Genomic DNA, 22,360 nt, shown 5'->3' on the forward strand with positions numbered 1-22,360 from the left:
TATTTTGTAATTTCGAAGGCTATTGATGGTTATATGGAGATCATAAAGGTTGGTAATTTCGAGCTTGGAACATTCTTGTTTTATGTAGATGTATCACCAATAAAAAAAACACATCTATCAACACTTAAGTAATAAACCAATCATCAACTTCCATGTACTTTAGTTTTTAAAATTTAGTTCAAAAATTTATTCTCCTTTATATTACTCATTTATATTTGGATACCAAAAATAGACACAACTGATGAACACTCTATTAGTAAGGACTGCATGTATAAGCAAGAGAGTGTACCAGTAAATAATATCAGCTTTTGATGTCTAAATAATATAATTCTTTTATTCTAGTATTTCGTTGATTCGTTCAATTCAGTTGTAACTTGTAACTCATGCCTATTTATGGAGAAGGTCCTAGGTGCGCCTTCAGAGTGGGTGTTGTATGAGGGCGGAGTGAGACCAAAATTTGAGAAATGGTGGCCCTGACAAATCATTGAGGTGGGGTATGGTGTTTTTGTGAGTGGGTCATATGAGACAGCTGCCCTGGTATCCATACTAAATCTTTTTTGTGAGAATTTTGAAAATCTTTAAATATTGTCTATTTATCATATATTGTACGATTAGTTTTCGTTAGGTACTTTTTATATTTAATTTTAAATAAAAGTATTTAAAATAATTTCTGATAACATAATATAAGATAAATAAACATAATTTAAAGATTATCAGAATCCTCACAAAGAGAATCACAAAGAGAATCCAGAAAAGATCCTCGCTCCTTAAGAACTTCTCCTAATTAAGGCTACGAAAAGTTAAAATAAGTACTTCCAAATATTTTTAGAAAAAAGTATTTTCTGTGATCTTGTTTATCGTACAAAGCGGTTCTCTCAGACTATTTCCACCTTAGAAAAAAAATAATTACTTAATGCGTGTACCATTACCATTTGGCCAGAAAATCGTCGGCAACGTTGATAATAAGTTGCCTAATGCCTTCTCCTTCCGGTCGCTTTATATTCTTTACCCTGGACAGCTATGTAAAGATCTCAGTTTCAAGCATCTAAGTTGTAAAATATGTCATCAAACTTCTCCACAGATTGCTCCACCTACTTGTGCAAATCCTGCCAAGGTGGGAGCATATGTCAAGAGCAAGACAATGACAATATTAGCAATTTACAAGAGAAAGGTAGAGATTAAAAATTTGTTTTAATACAATTTTAATTCCTTAAGTTTTTTTTTGTTTTGTTTTTTTTAGAAAAATGGTGGCATACCACTTCTGGCAAGCCACGTTCCGAAAATGTGTATCAATGCTTAATGAACATGAAAGAGGATGGAGTTGGGGTTTGGAGGTTTTGGAGGGAGGGAGTGACTTCTGATTGTTGTGTGGAGTGAACGAAGATTTGGCGTGAGTGAAGATGGGAAGAATTTTTTTTCAAAAGTTTTTTTTTTTTTGGAAATAATAGTTGTCATTTATTGTCTTTTCATACAAGGGCATAATTGAAAATAACGACTTCATTAATCTAGTGAGTGTCAAGAGATAAAAGGTCATAGGGTTTAGTAGTCCAGTTGACTAGCGCATTATGCTCCATCTTCTGCACCAAATTCAAATATACTCCCACACAACTTATGATTCTCATTTTGAGAACTTGTGAGAATCTTTTTAATATGAGTCTTTAGATTAATCCAACGGTAGATAAACTTATGAGCATAAATTATCATATTGTACTAATCAAAACAAACTAGAGAACTGATTTTTATATTGGTTTATTTATTATTTTTGTTGGTGTTAAAAACTCAGACATAGTTTGGACTGGGTTCAACACGTATTTGCCTCAAGTGGTGCTTTTGGTCTCAGTGGCACAAGATGGCTCGAGAGAAAGATAAAATAGGCGTGCCATTGTTGGGTTTAGGGTTCCAACATACAGTGTTATGCTTGAGTGTGTGTGAAAGTTTCACATAAAATTGACTTCTTAACCAAATGATGTTGCACTGAGTGGGATGCTAGTTCAACTAAGTTCTTTTCCGTGCCTCGAGCAAATGAGGACTTAAAATTCAGTGTAACATTAAGTTTACTTGCCTAAAAAGTAAATGAAAGCAAAAATAGAAAATAAAACAACAAAATGTAATCATTTCATGATTGAGTCAAGACTACAAATGCTTACAATAGTACAATATGTGCCGATGGGCAGAGCTACATGACTTGAAATGTAAATTGACTGGCAATGTAAAGAAATCAATAAAACTCTAATAAGATTCAGGTCATGAAGAGAGCGATAATGCTAGAGAACTCCACCGAGATCACTAATGTCAGATTAGACTTAGTACAAAACATGTACCTCATAGAGGAAATCAGGGTGGTTGGAAGTGCACATCTACCAAATTATACCACGAGATGGCAAAGTTGTAAAAGTGTTAGATCTCAGGGATCATAGGCAGTGTTTGATTCGAATGACGGCTTTGAGATTGTAGCTAAAGAGTTAAAAGAGTTTTGTTCAAGAGCAATTAGGTTTATACTGAATAGCAGTTGGGTTGATTGAAGAATCACTCAAGGTTTTATTTAACCGTAGAGATTGAATTTGACGAAGGCCACGAGCGTGAAGGCCTTTGGCTCTATTTATAGGTAGTGGAAAATGAGCAACCTCGACATATCGCTGAGCTAGAGCAAGGGTAGACCGTTCATTTGGCACTAATAGTAACTGTAATTCTTGGTAGGTGATTTTTTCAGTTGTATCTTGTGGCAGTTGCCACGATCTCAGTAGTGACATCAGTGTGTTGAATGATGCAACATATTTCTTCAAGATACAACTGCTGTCACTATATAACAAAAAAAAATTAAAAATTCATTACTCAAAGAATTTACTATATATTTCTTCAACTTCATAATTTTCTATATTTTAAATTTGGGAGTGTTGTACGCTTCACATTTTCATTAGAATACGTCATTTCCATGATTAGTTGTTTGATTCGATGGTTGTTATTTTTTTATGATAACAATATATACAAAATGCCGAAAATTAACTATTAATGTATAAAACCCTTTCGATCAAGATAGCCGTTGGGGTGTTAGTTCGTTTAGCAAAAAGGAAAAACAGTTTTTTGTTAAAAACAGTTCCCAAATGGTTTCTGTTTTCTTTTCCCAATCACTAGGAAAATTAAAAAACCAAACAAGTTGTCGGTTTTAAAACAAATAACTATAAACTGTTTTTAATTTTTGTTTAAAACTTTAAGTGTTACCTATAGCAGACCTCAGACCATTCTCATTTCCAGAAGCACCTGAACAAACGAGGAACACGAGCTTCGATCTCAGGAGTCAGAACCATTCCTAGACCTTCTTGAAAATTAAGGTGAGCTTATCAGAGAAAAACCCTAATTCATAGCAGTAATATGTTGTCTTTTGCTGATATTGAGGTATTATACTTTTCTGAAGATACTTTAATTTGTTGTATTTTCTCCCTTATCCTAGAAAATTTGGTGCCGTAGTTTATTTATATGTTTGTCTTGCTACGCTAAATTTCCTATGTTTTTTGTTATTTCTAATTGAACTTAATTTTGGTAATTTATGTGGTTTAGGATCTTGAAGAGCTCCCATGGATATTGGAGGTGATGATGTTTGTGGTTTTGAGTGCAACATCTGCCTGGCCTTAGCGGAAGACCCAGTCATAACACCCTGTGGCCACCTCTACTGCTGGAGTTGTTTGATGAAATGGCTTTTCAAGTCACATTCCAACAATGAGTGCCCAATTTGTAGAACTGGTGTAGAGTTCAGCCAACTCATATTTTCTTACGGAAAATCGAAACTTCAATCGGATCCAACATCTGGATTCAAATGCAACATTTGCTCCGAATTAGCCCGAGACCCGATTGTCACACTTTGTGGCCATCTTTATTGTTGGCCTTGTTTGAACAAATGGCTTAACAAATGGAATTCAAATTCCAACTGCTGGGTTTGCAAGGCTGTTATAGAGGAGAAAACATTGGTCCCTCTGTATGGAAAAGGGATCGAATCACACGGTGCCGCAGGTCTGGGATCATGGTCTGTAAGTCTTGAAGCCAACTGTTTTGTTCAACGTGTGTTTGCTACGATCAGAGCCTTGTTTCGGTTTGGTCGACGTACCATGGAAGTTTGTATGACAAGGGTGTTACCAGTTATAGCAATTCTCGTAATGTTGCATCCCTCTTTGCCAAGGGAAAGAAAGAATGATTTGGTGGAAAAGGTTTTGGTTTGGAGCTTGTGGTCTTGGTTCATTTTAGTCATTTGGGATGTCCTCATCAATGGGAACATTAAACGACATAAAAAATTGATACATTAAGTTTCATTCCGGTTGAAAGTAGTGAATTGCCCTAGTGGTTAAGGTCTTCCTTTTCAACCCATTGCGTTCCAAGCTCAAACCCGTCATCTTCTCGTAATGTAACTTAGAACAGAAATATCGCTTCATTTAAAAATTTGATTCCAAATATGATTAACTTATGTACAGCTCTTCCAAAACGGATGAATATTGTTTATATATATTGTACATTACATTGATACACTTTTTATTGTCGCTTATGGTACAGTTTTTATTGTCGCTTTACTTGTGGGATTTGAATTTGTGCATATGTCATATGATAGGCCAAAGCAAGGGATTCTATTATTAATTAACTCCTTATTTCCCATGTACCAAATAAATCAATGATGTAAATATCAAATAACATATCAATGATAAAATTGTCAATTTATTTGATATATTTTAGATGACTAAACGATTTCCGGTTCGGATGATGTTTTGTAAGTATGATTTTCAAATAATGATTGAGAAGTTGAGCAATTCCGATTATAAAATAACTATAGTGAAAATATGCTATTTGCAAATAAAAGAATGAGTTCATCCCTCAATGAAAAACAAAAAATGCAAATATTATCCATAAATAAAAACTCATTGTTGTAGGCATAATTTACTGAACAATTATGGAGGCCAGAGAGAGGGAAGGTGCGGCATAGAGAGAAGAAGAGAGAGAGAGATGTGTAATTGTGGGTGTGTTTTATTCCACCCCATTGTGCCTTTATTTATAGTAGTAGGATAGGTAAAAAACCTTTCCCTTTAGGATTACAACATTTAATAGGTAATCAACTCCTAATAGGAATATAAGACATATTTCAAGATATACTAGGATTTACACAATTACATTCCTAATCTAATAGAACTGCAACACTCTCCCTTGAGTGTGTAAATACTCAAGTAAATAGCGCATCAGGTCTTTAGTGATGAAGCAAGTATAGTTGATGAAGTCGTCGACACAATGAGCGAATGCGAGTCTCAAATCAACGGAAGAATGCATAAAAAGTAAAACTCACAAAACCTTGCTATGGTAAAACCCAAGGTGGGAGAAAACCCATAGACTAAGGAGAAAAGTGAGCAGTTGCATTAAGTCAAAATTATATGTCTTTTGGACGCAAGTAGAAGAACTCACAAGGTATGATCATCCCAGGATGGGTGCCTCGTTAAAACCTAGTTAGGTAGCAAAAACCTAGTGGGAAAAATGCTCCTAATCGTAGGGAAAAAGAGTACATTAAGATCAAGTGAGTATACTTCTGGATACTCCCCCTGAGTTTGACATAACTTCCAAATGAGAACTACAAGCATTGCATATGAATAGTTAGGCATACCAATTCCTCAGACAAGATTCTGGAAGTTTAACTTCGGCAGTGACGTCGTATAGAGGTCGGCAAGGTTGTTTGGGATCAACTTGCATGATTTCAATCTCCTGATGTGTTGCTAATGTAGATGTGGACGCAATATGTCTTGGTTTTGACTTCGTTGATGTATCATGGCTTGGTCTGGTTGATACATGCGGCATAGTCTTCATAGATCGTCATCGGGACTCAACGATGGATGAAAACATAGCAATTATTTTGAATATGCTCAACAAGAACTCCTAACCATGTCTCACTTGTGGCATAGTGAAGTAAGGTAAGTCTTGGAACGATTTGAAGATTTCGCAACTAAGGTCATATCATGGACCTCCAAGATATTGCGATATCCCTAACGGTAAAGACATAACAATTTGGGGATTTTGCCTTGTGCGGGTTTGATAAGTAACCTGCATCAGCATAACAAACAAGGCAAACATCATTTCGAGGATCAGGGGGTTAGATTCACTGAGATGCGTTGGGATTTGCCCATGTAGTACCTTCAGGGTATGTCTTTAATACCAATTCAATGGATGCATGTAGGCGCGATGCTACATCTTTACCAAGATCAACAGCGAAGGATATGTCCTGTCTAAATACAATGAGCTAAGTACAACGAATCGCAAAGTTGAACCTTAGATATGGAATTTTGGATTCTATAACCTCTTCAAGGGTTTCATTTGCATGTAACGTATGGACGATCAAAGGTATACTCAAAGGTAACACATTCGAGGTGTGGTTCGACTGGTAGACCAAAATACTGTTAAAACAATGCTTCAACTTCAGGTCAAGGCATAAATGAGTTTTCCTAAAATCCTTCATCTCAAATTCCATCTTCAGGTGCGAGGCAGTTTTCTCAAGCTCTTCCGGAGTCTTAGTGAGATTCGTGTCAACAACATAAACTGTAACTCTAGTAATTTGGAATAAGACTTCATAGTTTAACATACAATGGCATAATTCATATCCTTGACTAATCAAATAATCACTTAGACGGGTATACCACATCCGTCGGATTGTAAGTGAATGCCTCAAACAAGTTAAAAGGGTGTTCCGTGGTTTGGAACTATTTGAACCAATCAATGTAATTCTTCGAGAACTTAAATGTAAATCTCCGTTTCTATATACCCATGAAGAAAACACTAACCACATTTCATAATGCTGCTATTAATCACATGACGTTTGAGTGAAACCTTACACCGTAAAGTATGCATCATATCACATTATTTTATTCATCTCATAATGTTTCCTTTCCCATTTGTAACACAATAGGGTTACCTTGGGCAGTATAGGAACAACAGGTCCAAAACACAATTTGGTAAGGAATTTGACCTGGATTGTAACTTTAGTTGTCCAATCAATTCTACGTTGTCACTTAATCAACGGAACACAGTTCGATATCGTCGTTTTTCATTTATGTCGGTAGCTACCATATAAGTGAAAACATAATCGATGATAATCTCATTTCAATTCCATTTAGCTCATCCAAACTAGTATACTGGACTAAGAACTTTAAGTCTCGGGAGAAATCCGGATTAATCTCATGAGATGGAAATGATTTGAGACGGCGATCGAGTTTAGATTCATTGTTGTGCCGTATCTTCCTTTTCTAGGGAAATGAATCCTACAAACCGAATGATCTGTCGTGCTCCAGGCCAAGACAGATTGATTAGCTATTCGCCAGTGTACTAGACCGTCCAACAGAGGCGTCCAAACCATCCAACAGGGGCGGCACACCCTCCAGGGATGTTGACTCGACATCCGTTAAGTACGTCTATCCTTGCAGACATGTTTGCAGCTGGTATACGATCCTGTCACTTTAGCTAGATCAGAGGAATGTGTCTAAAGTAACATTCTGAAAACTAGAATTCATCACACTTGCTTATCACAATTGTGCGATATGGGGATCAAGATGAGACATATTGGGGAATGTCTACGCAAATTCGAGTTGTTCTACAGGAACGTTGACATTCTTATCTCTCCTTAACGGCGGGAAAACTGTCTCATTAAGGTGACAACCCGCAAATGAACGGTAAAGAGATCACATGCAAAGGCTCTAAGAGAGCTAGTGTGAAGGAGAATCATGATCAACAAAACATACACATCCTTCTTTAAGGACCCATAGTGGTACGTTGCAGCGGCGCAACTTGGCACATGGAATGCACACCCAAATGCTTAAATACGAAAGTCTTCAGGTTCGTACCCAGTAACCATCTGTAACGTCATATAGGTTGGGTGGCAATGGGCCTCAAGGCGGACCAACATATCTGCGTACAAGAATTGCATAGCCCTAGGCAGAAACCGAAAACTTGGTATGCTTACCAAAATTTTGGCGATCATTTAAATTTGCGCTTTATGATCGATAGGCGAGGCTATTTGGGGTGAATCATGGGAATTTGATGTTCAATTATAAACCCAAAATGACATGCAATACTTTATCAAAAACCGTCGATATAAACTCTCCGGTATTATCCAATCTCTCTAACCTTAAGGGATAAGTAGGGTGGTGAGCCCTTAATCGGCCAAGAGGTTTAACAGTAATGTGTGTGGATAAACATGTGACCAGTTTTTGGATTCATCAACCAAAACCATAAGTATTTATATGGTCCGCATTTTGGTTGGATTAGTCCACATATATTCCTTTGAATCCACTTATGAAAAAGGATGATTTCGTATCTTTGCGAGGGATGATTTAGAAAATCAATTTCTCTAATGAGCAGGCTTGGCAAAGTGTTCTTGTAGGCACAAGATCCTTACTTCGGGTAAAGAGATGCGTTGTAGCATCATTGTTCGATCTAAGTATCCAAAAAGGCCGTGCCAAAGCAAGTAAACTGCTTAATTACCCGACTCTAGGCTGGCCACATGTGGCGTGTTTCCAATTAGAAGACAACTCATTGGCCCTAAATCAAAGCTTCATGCTCATCTTTGGAGGTGGTGCAAAGATATTTCACTCTATTTTCATCAGTGATTTCATTTATGATCGTTGTCATCTCGAATATCCTTAAAAACTCAACGTTAGGGAGAATTTAAGGTCCCTTAAATGGTGATGCAGTACCATTCATACAACGAGAAGCGTGCCAAATGCTTTTAATCAGGTTAGATAGACCTGAAATCGTTGTTAGAGATATGATTTAGGTGTAAAGTTAGTGTGCGTAGTACGCATTCATCCAGACAACTAACTTTCCCACATTCCTACCTAATCATGTGTTGAATTGAATCAGTCACATGTATTAAGAAACATGATTCAATTAACTCATATTCAAGGACAATATCAATAAGATTATCCATAAGTAAAACATACACCAAATTTGAATCCAAGAACATAGAAAATGTTCACAAAGTAAATGGTTTACTAAGGGGATTCGGCCAACAAGGCCATCCATGTCAAAATTCTACTCATTCAACGATGTTCGGTGGAGCAAAATCAATCTTACATATTGACTAGTAGAATAGTACTCCTTAACAACATTGGTAGGGGCACGAATAGGTGCATAACCAATGATCTATTCCATCAAGACGGAAGTAGATTCTGCAGGGTTAAGGTTTAGGAATACTATCCTTTATTCTCAAAGTTTTAGGTCTTAGGTGCCAAGGTTCATGCTTTGGGCATGATGCCACACCTTGGCAGGCTCTGATTCTACCATATGTTGTAAAAACAAACCCAAAATTAGATTGTGAGAGAATATGCCATTCAGTGTCTCCCTGCCGAAATAGTGCATCACCGTTCGATAGGCTTTGACCAAATTGGATTGAGCTATTCGGTAGACTCTAGTCGAACTGAGTCCATAGTGTTCTCTCACATTTTTTGTAGTAATCAGATCTGAGAATTTGGTAAACTTTTGATTTTTACAACGCTGCTTCAGGAGCAAGGTAGAAACATGGAAAAAGAGAAAAGTATTCTCCAGTTAAAAGTTAATCGGATTTATAAACTTCAGAATTGTACTCATTCATGGACGTAATCATGGTGTGCTTCAAGCAATGTTCTTCATGATTAGACAGTCCGTAGAGGCGAGCCAAAGAGCCATGGAATTCTCGTTCGAGAGGTATTTTCATTTGTAATGCTTTGAGCATAAGTCTTCAAATTAAGATCATGGCGGAGGCTTATTCAGCTCTTCCATGCCATTGTTGGCTTCAATGGTTTCTCAGCTTCTTAATAGTCAAGTGGAGATTCACGTCTTGTGCCCACATATAAAATAGTTTCTATTAGAAACGTCCAAATCAAGAAAATCAAACTTGTGATGGTTCGACAATCCACTGAATTTGGAGGGAACAAGGTTGTGATTGGTGTTGTGGGAATGAATCATCCATAAGCATCAAAGTTAGAACATTCGGATTCTAAGACATGGTTTTCATGAAAAACATCGGGTTTTCAAGGGTGTATTGTTTTATGAAAACTTCGGGTTTCAAAGGCACTAAATTTGAAACTACAGGTTCAATTTAGTTTATGAATGTTTAGTTCATAAAGGAGAGGTTCCTGCAATAACACAGAATGCAATATACAACTAAGTGTAGTGGATTCGGGTTGCTTCAGGAATTCAAGTATGAGTGCTTCGGGACTACGAAAGTGAGCCAACGATTCAAAGAATAGCAATAAATTATTGAATCGTTAATATCCAAAAGTGATCTTCAGGTCAATAATTTTGGATTCATTATCAGATTAATGGATTGTAAGTCACTTTTAATTAATTCAATAGATCGGGACCATTCGGGGTCGATCGTAGAAGCAAAAATAATGATGTTCATGTCATATTCACTTTAGATGGCTTCAGACCATGTGATTAGAAAATATAACCTGAATTTGGCTTTAGGCTAGGACACCCTACATAAGTGGGTGTGACAACAAAACAATGGCCAAAAATTGGCATTTGGGTCGAGAGAACAGTTGCAGCCCAACAAGTTTATGTTAGCTGCTATCCAAAATGACGTCTTGTAGTAAAGGTTGCAGGCTTTGGGCTTGGAAAAAGCTGCTGCAGGCAACTTAGGAACCTGCAAAGCAAGTTGCAAGCTTGCTGCAGTTACGGGCCAAGAAAAGCAAGACCCAGCAAGCTTTCTGTAAGCTTTAGACTGTAATAGAGGCTCGAGTTGAGAGGAAAAAGAAAGCCCAGAAAGCTTCAAGCGCTGGAACGGGCCAAGGGAGAATAAAAGAACAAGCCTAGTCAGCTATTGGAGTCTTAAGCATGGGTTGGAGGCGCTACAGGCCTAGCGATAGTAACCCAAGTGTCTGGCCTCGTTTGTCACACGCACAGTAAAGGCCAAAAAGGAACTACTATCCTGGCTTGGCTTCAGGCCAGCTGGGCGCAGCTTGCTTGGCTCACAATTTTTTTTTGGTGCGGCTCAATGATTTTTCCTTTTTTTTCGACATCTAGGGTTTTTCAAACCCTAATTGCTTCTAATTTCTTTCGATTCTTTGACTCACAAATTCCACATAGCAAAAATTGTGTAATGAATGAAACAAATATATATATTGACAAATATATGAACATACACAATATATATAGAAAGGAAAATATAAACATAGGGGGGTTCATGCATCATGGGGAAGGTTTTCATGCTTCAAGGTCGTTTCAAATATCTTACTTTATTTTAAGCGTACCTGAGTTGCAGAAAACAATAAAAGCCTTTGAATTTGTAGAAGTTCCTTCTTAGAAAGACAAAATTGCATCTCCAATGCGTTGTACCACGTTCAACACAGAAAAATTAAATTGAATCAATAGCATGTAGATCAATTCAAAATAATAAATTAATCACGAAAAGAATGATTAAAACGTAATACTCCCATGATTGAAGAATAAACTCTATTTAGCGCAGTGTCAAAAGCGTGCTGATAACGTGTTGTAGGCATAATTTATTGAATAATTATGGAGGCCAAAGAGAGGGAAGGTGTAGCATAGAGAGAAGAAGAGAGAGATGTGTGTAATTTTGTGTGTGTTTTATTTCATCCCATTGTGCCTTTATTTATAGTAGTAGGATAGGTAAAAAAACCTTTCCCTTTAGGATTACAACAATTAATAGGTAATCAACTCCTAATAGGAATATAAGAGATATTCCAAGATATACTAGGATTTACACAATCACATTTCTAATCTAATAGGATTACAACACCCATGTAGTTATTAGATTTTCTTTTTGGAATATGATAGGAAGGCTATCTTTTTTAGACCACAATTATGAGAAAGTTTTTCAAGTGGCAAGTATTTAAGCAGGTACTCCACGTGTCATTAAATAAAGAGGGACACACAAAAAAAGGTATCATTTACTCTACTTGTGTAATGACTTGTGGCGTACCACTTAAATACCCAATACTTTAAAAAATCTCTCCAAAATTATGAAATAAATAATATTATTTATTAACCCTTGTCCTTGGCGTAATTTGTTTCTATCTTATAACTCATTTATTAGGAAACTTATTTTATTTGGGAAACGTGTCGAGCTAGCAACAAGCTAGCAACTAACCCAATGTTTGTTGTAACCATTTAAAGAAAATTGAAGTGAGTTGTCATGTCATATCATCAACTGACATATCAGATGGTTTAGTGGTAAAAATGAGTACTTTTAGTGAATGCTACCCAACCACTCTTTATATGACATGTGTCCCATTACTTGACTCCAGTTAATTTTGATTTAAATATTGATTATTAATTTTTAAAAATAGAAAAAAAGTTGACTAAATATAAACCAAAAACAAAAAAATACCAAACTTGTTGTAGCCTATTTTATCTGACTAAGGGGAAAGGGACGGCGACAAGGAGAGAGAGAGAGAGAGATAGAAGAGAGATTTGTTTGTAGAATCGTAGGGGAATGTGTGTGTGTGTGTTATTCCCTTATATGTAGTGCATTTATTTATAGTAATAAGAGGGAGAAGAAATCATTCATCCCTAAGGAATACAAATTCATATAGGAAAGAATAACTAGAATCAAATCTAATCTAAGATTTACACAATCACACTTAAACTAGGAAAGTTCATAACACTCCCACTTTAGTGTGTAAATACTCAAGGTAGATTTAGCATTAAGCAGAAGTTGAGGAAGTCGACTTGTCAGCACTGATTCTAGGAACAACGCTTATTATCAATAAGGTAGGAACTTGCATAAAGATGTAAGTCTCACTAAAAAACCCTAAGGCTATAGCAAAAACCCGAGTAGGGACACAATCTATAGTCTAAGGAAAAATGCATGATAGCTTCTTGAAAGTCAAAAATCTCCATCTTCGAACTCTTTGATTCGTCCACTTGTATAATGTTTGATTCAAACTTCGTATGACGCTACAACCTTTTGGGGAGCTCAGCAAACACCGGACCAATGGTTCTTTGAACCATAACGATAGCACATGTCCACATCCATGGTTTCGGGTGCTTTGCCCTTATTCTTGAAGTTTGGGACCTTAGGAGCGAGGTTAGGGCTTTTCTAGGCTTTTTTTCCTCCCTTAGATGGGCCTTGGCTCTGTTGACCTTGGCGAGGTGGCTTCTGGCCCCCCTTCCATGCCTCTTTTGGCGTTTTGGGCATTTGTTTGTGCTAAAGTTTGCTTCAGGCATAGCAATCACCCCAGTAAGTCGAGCTTGATTATTCTTCATCAACAGTTTATTCTACTTTTCAGCGAGAAGTAAAACAGAGATCAAATCCAAGAACTTGGTGAACTTCTAAGCTCTATATTTTTGTTGCAGGACAATATTAGTAGCGGAGAAGGTCGAATAGGTCTTCTCCAGGAGATCCTCTTAAGTCAAAGTTTCGTTACAAAACTTAAGAAGTGATCGGATTCGACAAACTTCATAATTATATTCATTCACAGACTTAAAGTCTTGGAAGCGTAAATGATGCCAGTCATGTCTTGCTTCATGCAAGAATATGTCCTTTTGGTGATCAAAGCAATCAGCTAAAGCGACCCATAGTGCTTGTGGATCCTCCTCAGCAAGATATTCAATTTGCAATGCATCGTGAATATGTCTTCGGATGAAGATCATAGCAGTGGCTTTCTCAGCTTCACTAATAGGGTTGTCCGTCTTATCTTCAATGGCGGGACACAAATTCTTTGCAGTGAGGTGGAGCTTCACATCTTGAACCCATTTGAGGTAGTTCTTTCCAGAGACCTCCAAAGTGGTGAAGTCAAGTTTGTTCAAATTCAACATGTTCCTATCACAAAATAGATGGACAAGATGTGGTTAGTGTAATGGAGAAAAAATATCAATCCATTCACATAGGAGTAGAACATTCAGGTTCTAATAGACATGTATTGGTTAAAATTATCATGAAAAACTTCAGGTTTTCATGAGTGATTTTTTTTTTAATGAAAACTTCAGGTTTTCAAACAAGGCATGTTTGTAGAAACTTCAAGTTTCAAAATAATTATGAACTTCAGGTTCATATGTTCCTACAGACAAACGCAAATATATATATATATATAGAAATATGCAACAAAGAAATATGCAAATAGAACTTCAGGTCTATAACTATAATTGAATTAATTATTCGGACTTTGATCCAAATTTAAAGTGTGGGTGAAAAAAATATAAAACCCAAATTGTCTAAAAATAATAAACAATTGAAGCTCGGGGTCCAAAAACATGGGCCAAAGCCCACGGGTGATCCAGGCCCAAAGTTGGGCTAGAATGGGTTTGGCTGGGCTATAGGTCCACGGCAAACGGGAGATGGGCTGGGCGAAGATAGCGGCCGCTGCAGGCGAGCCCTAAAAAAAACAAAGTTTTTTTTTTCGCGGGTTGAACAAATAGTTTTGGATCGCTGCAGGCGAGCCCAAAGAAGAAAAAAAAAGTAGGCCAAGAAACAAAGCCCAATAAGGCTTGCGTTGGGTCCAAAGACACCCCAGCCGTAGTTAGGTCTATTTGTCGAGGAAGAAAGCTAGCGCCACCGCTTCAGGCGACCGTGCTTTGGGACAACAATGCTTGGGGCGAGGTCATTAGTCAATGGAGACCACAAATGTGAACGGAGATTGAGAAATCTCAACGTTCTACCAAAACCCTAGAAATATGAATTGGAAAATTAGAAAAATTCTGACAAGATTTGAGGGAATCTCGGTCAATCGGTATCGTGGACGAATTACAGGTCATCAAAACACGATGACTTGTGGGTGAGGATTGGTTGCAGGCCAGCTTGAAATGGTGGAGACACCGTGGAAGGCGTTAGGGTTTCTGGGTTTCTTTGGGACTTGCGGCTTGGCACGGCTCGGCCACCCAAGCTCCAGGCTTGGTCGAAGGGCTTGAGGTCATAGGTTTAAAGAACCCAGGTTGCCTTTTCCGATTTCTTTTGCGTTTTTTTTTTCTTTTCTTTTTTTTTTCAATTCAATTCAATGCATATTATATAATTTAATGCATGAGCAGTTATTTGATGCAATTCATGGCAATATCAAATTCACATAATTCAACAATTATGAATATAATGCATACACAATTTATGTAGAATCTAAAATTTGAAAAACGTAAAGTTGGAACATGCATTATGGTGAATGTCCATGCTATCAGCGCTACAAAAATATCGAGATAAAAACCGTCTTTTTGGAAGAACCTAATTGCGTGATGATATGGATGAACTGGTCTGATGCAAAAAACTTCCTCGTCAGATTCCTAAACGCAGCGGTAGGAAACCACAAAAAAAAAAATTCTCTTTTTCTTTGGCCTTTCTTTCATAAACAAAATCCTATTTCCATCCACCATCTGCTGCCACCAAGGAAACCACGTAGCAGCTCTATACTTGAAGGAGTTCCACATTAACTGTGTACTTCAAGTACAGTGCTGATGCGTGGTTTCCTTTGTGGCAATGAATGGTGAATGGAAATAGAGTTTTGTTTCTTAAACAAAAGCCAACAAAAGAGAGAAAATAAATAAATGTGGTTGTCCCCAATAATGGGCTCGTGTAAACATGAAGTGAAACCTATTATTTATATGCTAAAAGAGATTGCAGCAATTTGCAAGGTGGTCCTAACCATTAAGCCAAGATTTTGAACGTTTTTGCCTTATTTGATATTTCATTTATCATTATATTCTTGGTCTTGTAACAAGTCATATTCGCCTTGGAATCTTTAGTTGGGCTTCAAAACAGGCAACAATTTTACTTGGACTTCAAAATAGGCAACAATTTTACTTGGTCTTCAAAACAGGCAACAACTTTATTTGGACTTCAAAACAGGTAAGAAAACATTTTTTTCACGTAATATGTCATATTTTCACTTCGTTTGCCTTCAAATGCATCCTAAAATACATGTAACTGCACATTAACACAAAATAGGGTAAAACGCAATCAATGTAACTCAAAAACATCACAAAACTAAAAACAGATGGAGTGGAGTTGCTGTTGAGGTGGTCCGGATTGTGGGCAAAGGAAGTTGATGACTATTGGGTTTCAATTTATGTTTGTTTTTGTTTAATTTTTGTGTTTAATTTACTTTTAAAAATTGAAAAATAAATATTTAGCCATAAAATTATCTATGGTTATTTGAAGGGACACTTAACACTCTGTAAAGAAGTGGGTAGCGTACAACATAGTTTAGGTCGGCTAGCTGAATGCTTCCGGCATGATATAAAAACGTTTAGCATTTAAAATAAATAAATAAATATTAAATAAGTTTCCTAATAAAGAATAAAATAATATATAAATAAAGGGTGGTGTTGTCCACACACCCTTTTTATCTCCCATACACCCCTCACAATTTCCAGCCATTAGATCAAATGAATTGAAGAAAATCAAAGAACAAAAATTAACAAATGGTGTATGTGAGGTAAAAATGGATGTGTGGATAGCACCACCCTAAACACATTTTCTGCCAAAGAGCAAGGAGTTAGAAACAGACTTGGCAATTTCTTACATGACCTATTAACACGACATAAAAATAACAAGCACAATAACTAATTGGGTTCTTAACGAGTGACCAGGTCACCCGTTAAGAACCAGTTAATAATGGGTGTTTAACAGGTTTACACGCGGATATCCCGGCTCAACCCACTAAGAAAAAAGTTAGTTTGGTAATTTTAAACTACTAAAAAAACCTTTCTAGTTACTATAATAGTCAGAGTAAAACAATCCTAAGCACATTAAAAATACAAAGGAATTTAAAAATATCAAAGCACAATAATAAAAATTATTTTGAATTCATTTACAAGTGTGAAAAATGTAAAAAGAATATATAAATGCTCATGATCGCATCCTATACGCTTAGACAATGGTTACATTGTCGTTTAGATTTTTAAAACCCTCCAAACTTCATGAATTGTTTTTTTTTTTGTTTGAGTACAAGATTAATAAAAATCATAATTAATTTACAAGTGTGAAAAATATTTTTAAAAAAACATATATAATCACTCATAATGACAAGCTTTACAACTTTGTGAAGGGTTCACCTCCGAAATCCAACACTATAATCCATATATTCTAGATATATATTTAACCATTGATTGTCGTCTATGGTCTGTTCTTACCATATTTCATTTTTTAAATTTTCTTTTTTTAAAACATGATCTTTTAGCGGATGCAAAAAAATGAACTGTTTGAATCGTTGATATCACATTTCGACGTTTACGGTTAATTCAAATATGAGTCAATGGTATATAGTTTCTAGAGACTTTATAAAATTAGGTATTTGTATGATTTCAAATTAGGATTTGTAAAATTAGGTATTTGCGAATTAAGGCTTGTATGATTGAAATTAGGGTTTATGTAGATTTAGGGATTGTATGTTCTTTTCTCCAAATCAACTATATTTATGATTAAATACTCTATATGTTTTCTCTTAGTATCACTTGTATTTGTGATTAAAATACTTTATATATTTGCTATGTATATGTTTGCCCCTTTTACGATTACAATAAGTGTATAGGCTCATTTCGACATATTACTTAATAAAGCGCTTATACTCACTATCGCTTTTTATTAGTAGCACTTTTCAATAGTGCTTTTCTGAGGAAGCAATTTGTTGTTTGGCATGTAACTTTTGTATTGTATAGAAGCGCTTTTGATATTAAATAGAGTGTTTGGTTGTAAAATGAAAAAGTGCTTTCATTAATAATGCTCAATAATTTTTGCATAAGTATTTTTTTTATATAATTAGCATACAACTTGATTAAAATTGTTGATGAAAATTCAATTAAAAATAGTAACAATCATTAAAAAATGATACATACTTACTAAAAATATATGTTTGTTTCTTTAAAAAAAAGGACACGTTATAGTTGCATGACAATCAAATGTGAAATAACTGTAAACTAGATGTAAGAAGATTAGCAATTCTTTCTCGTTCAACGTCTAACTCTCGCCTTTGAGTAAAATTTTCATTAATAATCTCTTCATCTCTACGATCTTCCTCATGTCCAGGTGGAAGTAGCTCCTCATCATCATCATAAGGTGTCTTAGCATCGGCTACGTCGTCAAGTCCATCATTATTATCTATATCATTCTCCAAATCATCTTGACCATCATTTTGTTCGCCTATTGGAGCTTTCTGAACATTATTACTCATCAACCCTTATAAGGGTGCCCACACACCTACACCTGTAACAGCTCATTCTTTAAACAAAATGTCTAGTTGGTCAACATTTTTCAGTCCACTATTTCGATATTTTGCAACTTCAAGATTGTCCTAAAATATCATCAACTACAGATAACAAATTGTGAAAAAAGAACATAAATATGAACTTAGATTCTCCATTAACTTGAGATAATAATTTCTCACGTTCACCTTTTTCTCCCACCACTCATCATTTGCAATGATAGTTTGCTTCACATGATCCCATCCTAAGCTAGTCTCTTTACCAACTAATGATGTCCACAATTGCCATTCTTTCTCAAGTGTAGTCCATTTGTTCTTGAGTTGTTTATGAACATGCGGCCTTTGAGTAAGGTCATTAAATTTCTTAATAATATTTTTCCATCCAATCCTATTAAGATGACCACCTATTTGATTTCCGTCTAATGTCTAGGCTACACAAATGCTTATAAATGTCTTAACACTTGCATCTTCCCACATTGCCTTGCTTTCTTTTTTTTTCGTTACCTTCCCCATGTGCATCTTGTACATCTGTAACTATATTTTTAGATATATCTATAAAGAGAAAAAAAGAACAAGAAAAAAAAAACCATAGCACAAAATAAGAGCATACACCACTACTTATGTCCTAGCTAACAACACGAAAGTAATTTAAATAATTCATTTGTATGGAAGCATCTGGTTTACTATCAGTAGTATGGAAAGCATCTAGTTACAAGTAATTTAAATATTTCAATTATTATGTAACTTGGGAAGCAATTATTTCATTAGTTTGTGATTATAAGAAAGTTTCAATGGTTGTAATTTTTGGTAGTTGTTTCATCATTAAACATCTCATATAGAAGTGGTATAATGAACAAACGGCAGCAAGGTTATTGCTCTGCAAATGTTTTTGGCTTTTTAGTCAAAATGGTCCATGAGATTTGCATAACTCCTCACTTTGGTCCATGAGATTTGCATAACTCCTCACTTTGATCCCTGAGATTTCAAATCAATAGAAGTGGTCCCTAAGATTGTCCACCATCCATCATTTTGGTCATTCTGTTAAAAACTTCGTTAAGTGTCCTAGAGCTCTTGGCCAGAAGTTTGGGCAATTTTCAAAGCTTCGTAACTCAATCGTTTCTTAACCAAATTCGACCCATAATATATCAAAATGAAGATAGGAAAGTTTAGAATAAGATTATACCTATTTGGAAGCCCAATGGTTGCCGAAGATGGTTGGAACATAGCCTCAAAGTTGACTGGTTCGAGAGAAAATTGGAAAACTCGCCGGAAACTGGGTAAAATGTAAACGTTCATAACGTCTTCAATATTCAACGAAATCAAGTGATTCAAAAACAAAAATCATATTTCTCAATGAGACAAAGAGAATGGTACATTTTGCATTGGCTAATTAGTCGTGGTTTGGCCAGAAAATGGCTCGAAAGTGGCTGTCTTGGCTCGAGTTAGCCACTTTCAAGCCGTTTTTCGACCAAACCACGGCGAGTTAGCCGTAAAAAAGGTACCATTCTCTTTGTCTCGTTGAGAAGTATGATTTTGAATCACTTGATTTCATTAAGTATTGAAGAAGTTATGAACGTTTAAAGTTTACCCAGTTTCCGGCGAGTTTTCCAGTTTTCCCTCAGGCCAGTCAACTTTGAGGCTATTTTCCGACCATCTCCGGCAACCATGGGGCTTCCAAATAGATATAATCTTATTCTACACTTTCCTATCTTCATTTTGATATATTATGGATCGAATTTGGTTAAGAAACAATTGAGTTACGAAGCTTTGAAAATTGCCTAAACTTCCGGCCAAGAGCTCTGAGACACTTAACAGAGTTTTTAACGGAATGACCAAAATGATGGATGGTGGACAATCTCAAGGACCATTTTGGCTAAAAAGCCTTTTTTTTTATCGAAATTGCTATGCAAAGTGATGGAATATATATATATATGGGTAAATATCAGTTTATTACTCTCAAGTTTCGTGGTTTTCAACATTTGGTACATAAAGTTTTTTTCGTCTCGGAGTCATATGTAAAATGTTAATTTTGGGACAATCTCGTACATCCGTTAGTTTGGCTGTTAAATCAGCCGTTAACTGATGACGTGGTGCCCACGTGAACAATGACTGGGTGCCATGTGTCAATATAGGACCCAAATCAATATTAAAAAATTAGGTAAAAGACTGTTTACTACCCTCATGTTTCGTGGTTTTCAACATTTAGTACATCAAGTTTTTTTCGTCTCAGATTCATACCTAAAATGTAAATTTTGGGACAGTCTCATACATCCGTTAGTCAAACTGTTAAGTCTCCCGTTAACTGTGATGTGGCGCACTGACTGGGCGCCACGTGTCATCTACGTTTTTTTTTCTTTTTTCTTTCTTTTCTTTTCTTCTTCCTTCTTCTTCTTCTTCTTCCTCTGACTACAACTTTCTTTCTTTTTTCTTTTTTTTTTCTTTTTTTTTCTTCTTCCTCATTCTCCTTCTTCCTTCCTCCTTCTTCCTTCTTCTTCCTTCTCATTCTCCTTCTTCTTCCTCCGAATCTGGGGAAGCTTTTTTTTTTTTTTTCTTCTTCTTCTTCCTTCTCTTTCCTCCTTCTTCCTTCTTCTTCTTCTTCTTCTTCTTCTTCTTCTTCTTCTTCCTCCGAATCTGCCTAGATTTAGTTTTTTTTTTTTTTCTTCCCCCTTCTCCTTCTTCCTTCCCCTTCTTCGTTCTTCTTCTTCTTCCTCCGAATCTGGGGGAAGATGAAAGTTTTTTTTTTTTTTTTTTTGAGGAAGAAGAAGAAGAAGAAGAAGAAGGAAGGAATGAGGAGGAAGAAGGGGAAGGAAGAAGGAGAAGAAGAAGAAGAAGGAGGAGGAAGGAATGAGGAGGAAGAAGGGGAAGGAAGAAGGAGAAGGAGGAAGAAAAAAAAAAGTTGCAATCGGAGGAAGAAGAAGAAAAAGAAGAAGGAAGAAGAAGAAAGAAAGAAAAAAAAAAAAACTTCCCCAGATTTCGGAGGAAGAAGAAGAAGAAGGAGAAGGAGAAGGAAGAAGGGGAACGAAGAAGGAGGAAGAAAAAAAAATGTTGCGGTTAGAGGAAAAAGAAGAAGAATAAGGAAGAAGACAAAGAAAAGAAAAAAAAAACGTGGATGACACGTGGCGCCCAGTCAGTGCGCCACGTCACAATTAACGGGACACTTAACAGTTTGACTAACGGATGTATGAGATTGTTCCAAAATTTACACTTTAGGTATGAATCTGAGACGAAAAAAACTTGATGTACTAAATGTTGAAAACCACAAAACATGAGGGTAGTAAACAGTCTTTTACCCTAAAAAATTTTTAAATTTAAAAAAATAAATAAATTTCTGGGCACACCCACCCCTTCCTCCTCCCGACCACCTCCCTCCTTCTCCCTCATTCTCTTCCTACACCATCCTCCATTTCCGTATCCCCCCTCCTTACACCCTCATTCAATTCCACCCCCCATCGCCTTTCTCTACCGAAGCCGCAACCGAATCAGATTCTCTATCGACCCTAAGCCCTAAGCCCCCATGCTCGAGCTCAGGTGTAGACTTCAGGTAGCATTGTGGTTCGATGTTCTGGAGCTCCTCTCCTGTATAAGGCAACGGTAAAACGTCGTCTTGGGGTAAAATTGAAGGCTCGTTCACCTTGGAAGCATCTTCCTCGTCGGCTTCTATGGCAGTAATTGAAATTGGAAATCAAAGATTGAACACCCTAAAATTGGAAATCCGCATCATGGTGGCAGAGTGAAGGAGTGAAAACCTTAAAATTGGAAATCCACAGCATGGTGGCAGAGTGAAGGGTCGCTCGGGTCTCGTAGGGTCGAAGAGAAAGAGGGCATATGGGTGGGTGCGTGGGGAGGGTGAGTGCAGATGAGAGAAGGGAAGGAGAATGAGGGGAATGGATGGGTGTGCAGGGAGGATGGGTGCAAGGAAGAGAAGAAAGGAAGGAAGGAATTGGGGGGGGGGGGGGGGGTTGTGCCCATAAACCTTTTTTTTATTTTATTTTTATTTTTAAAATTTTTAAAATTTTTAATTTTTAATTTTTTTAATTTTTTGATATTCACTTGGGCCCTATATTGACACGTGGCACCCAGTCATTGTCCACGTGGGCGTCATGTCATCAATTAACGGCTGATTTTATAACCAAACTAACAGATGTATGAGATTGTCTAAAAATTAACACTTTAGGTATGACTCTGGGACAAAAAAAACTTCATATACCAAATGTTGAAAATCA

The sequence above is a fragment of the Malus sylvestris genome, chromosome 10 (assembly GCF_916048215.2).
Source record: "Malus sylvestris chromosome 10, drMalSylv7.2, whole genome shotgun sequence".
Lineage (NCBI taxonomy): Eukaryota > Viridiplantae > Streptophyta > Magnoliopsida > Rosales > Rosaceae > Malus > Malus sylvestris.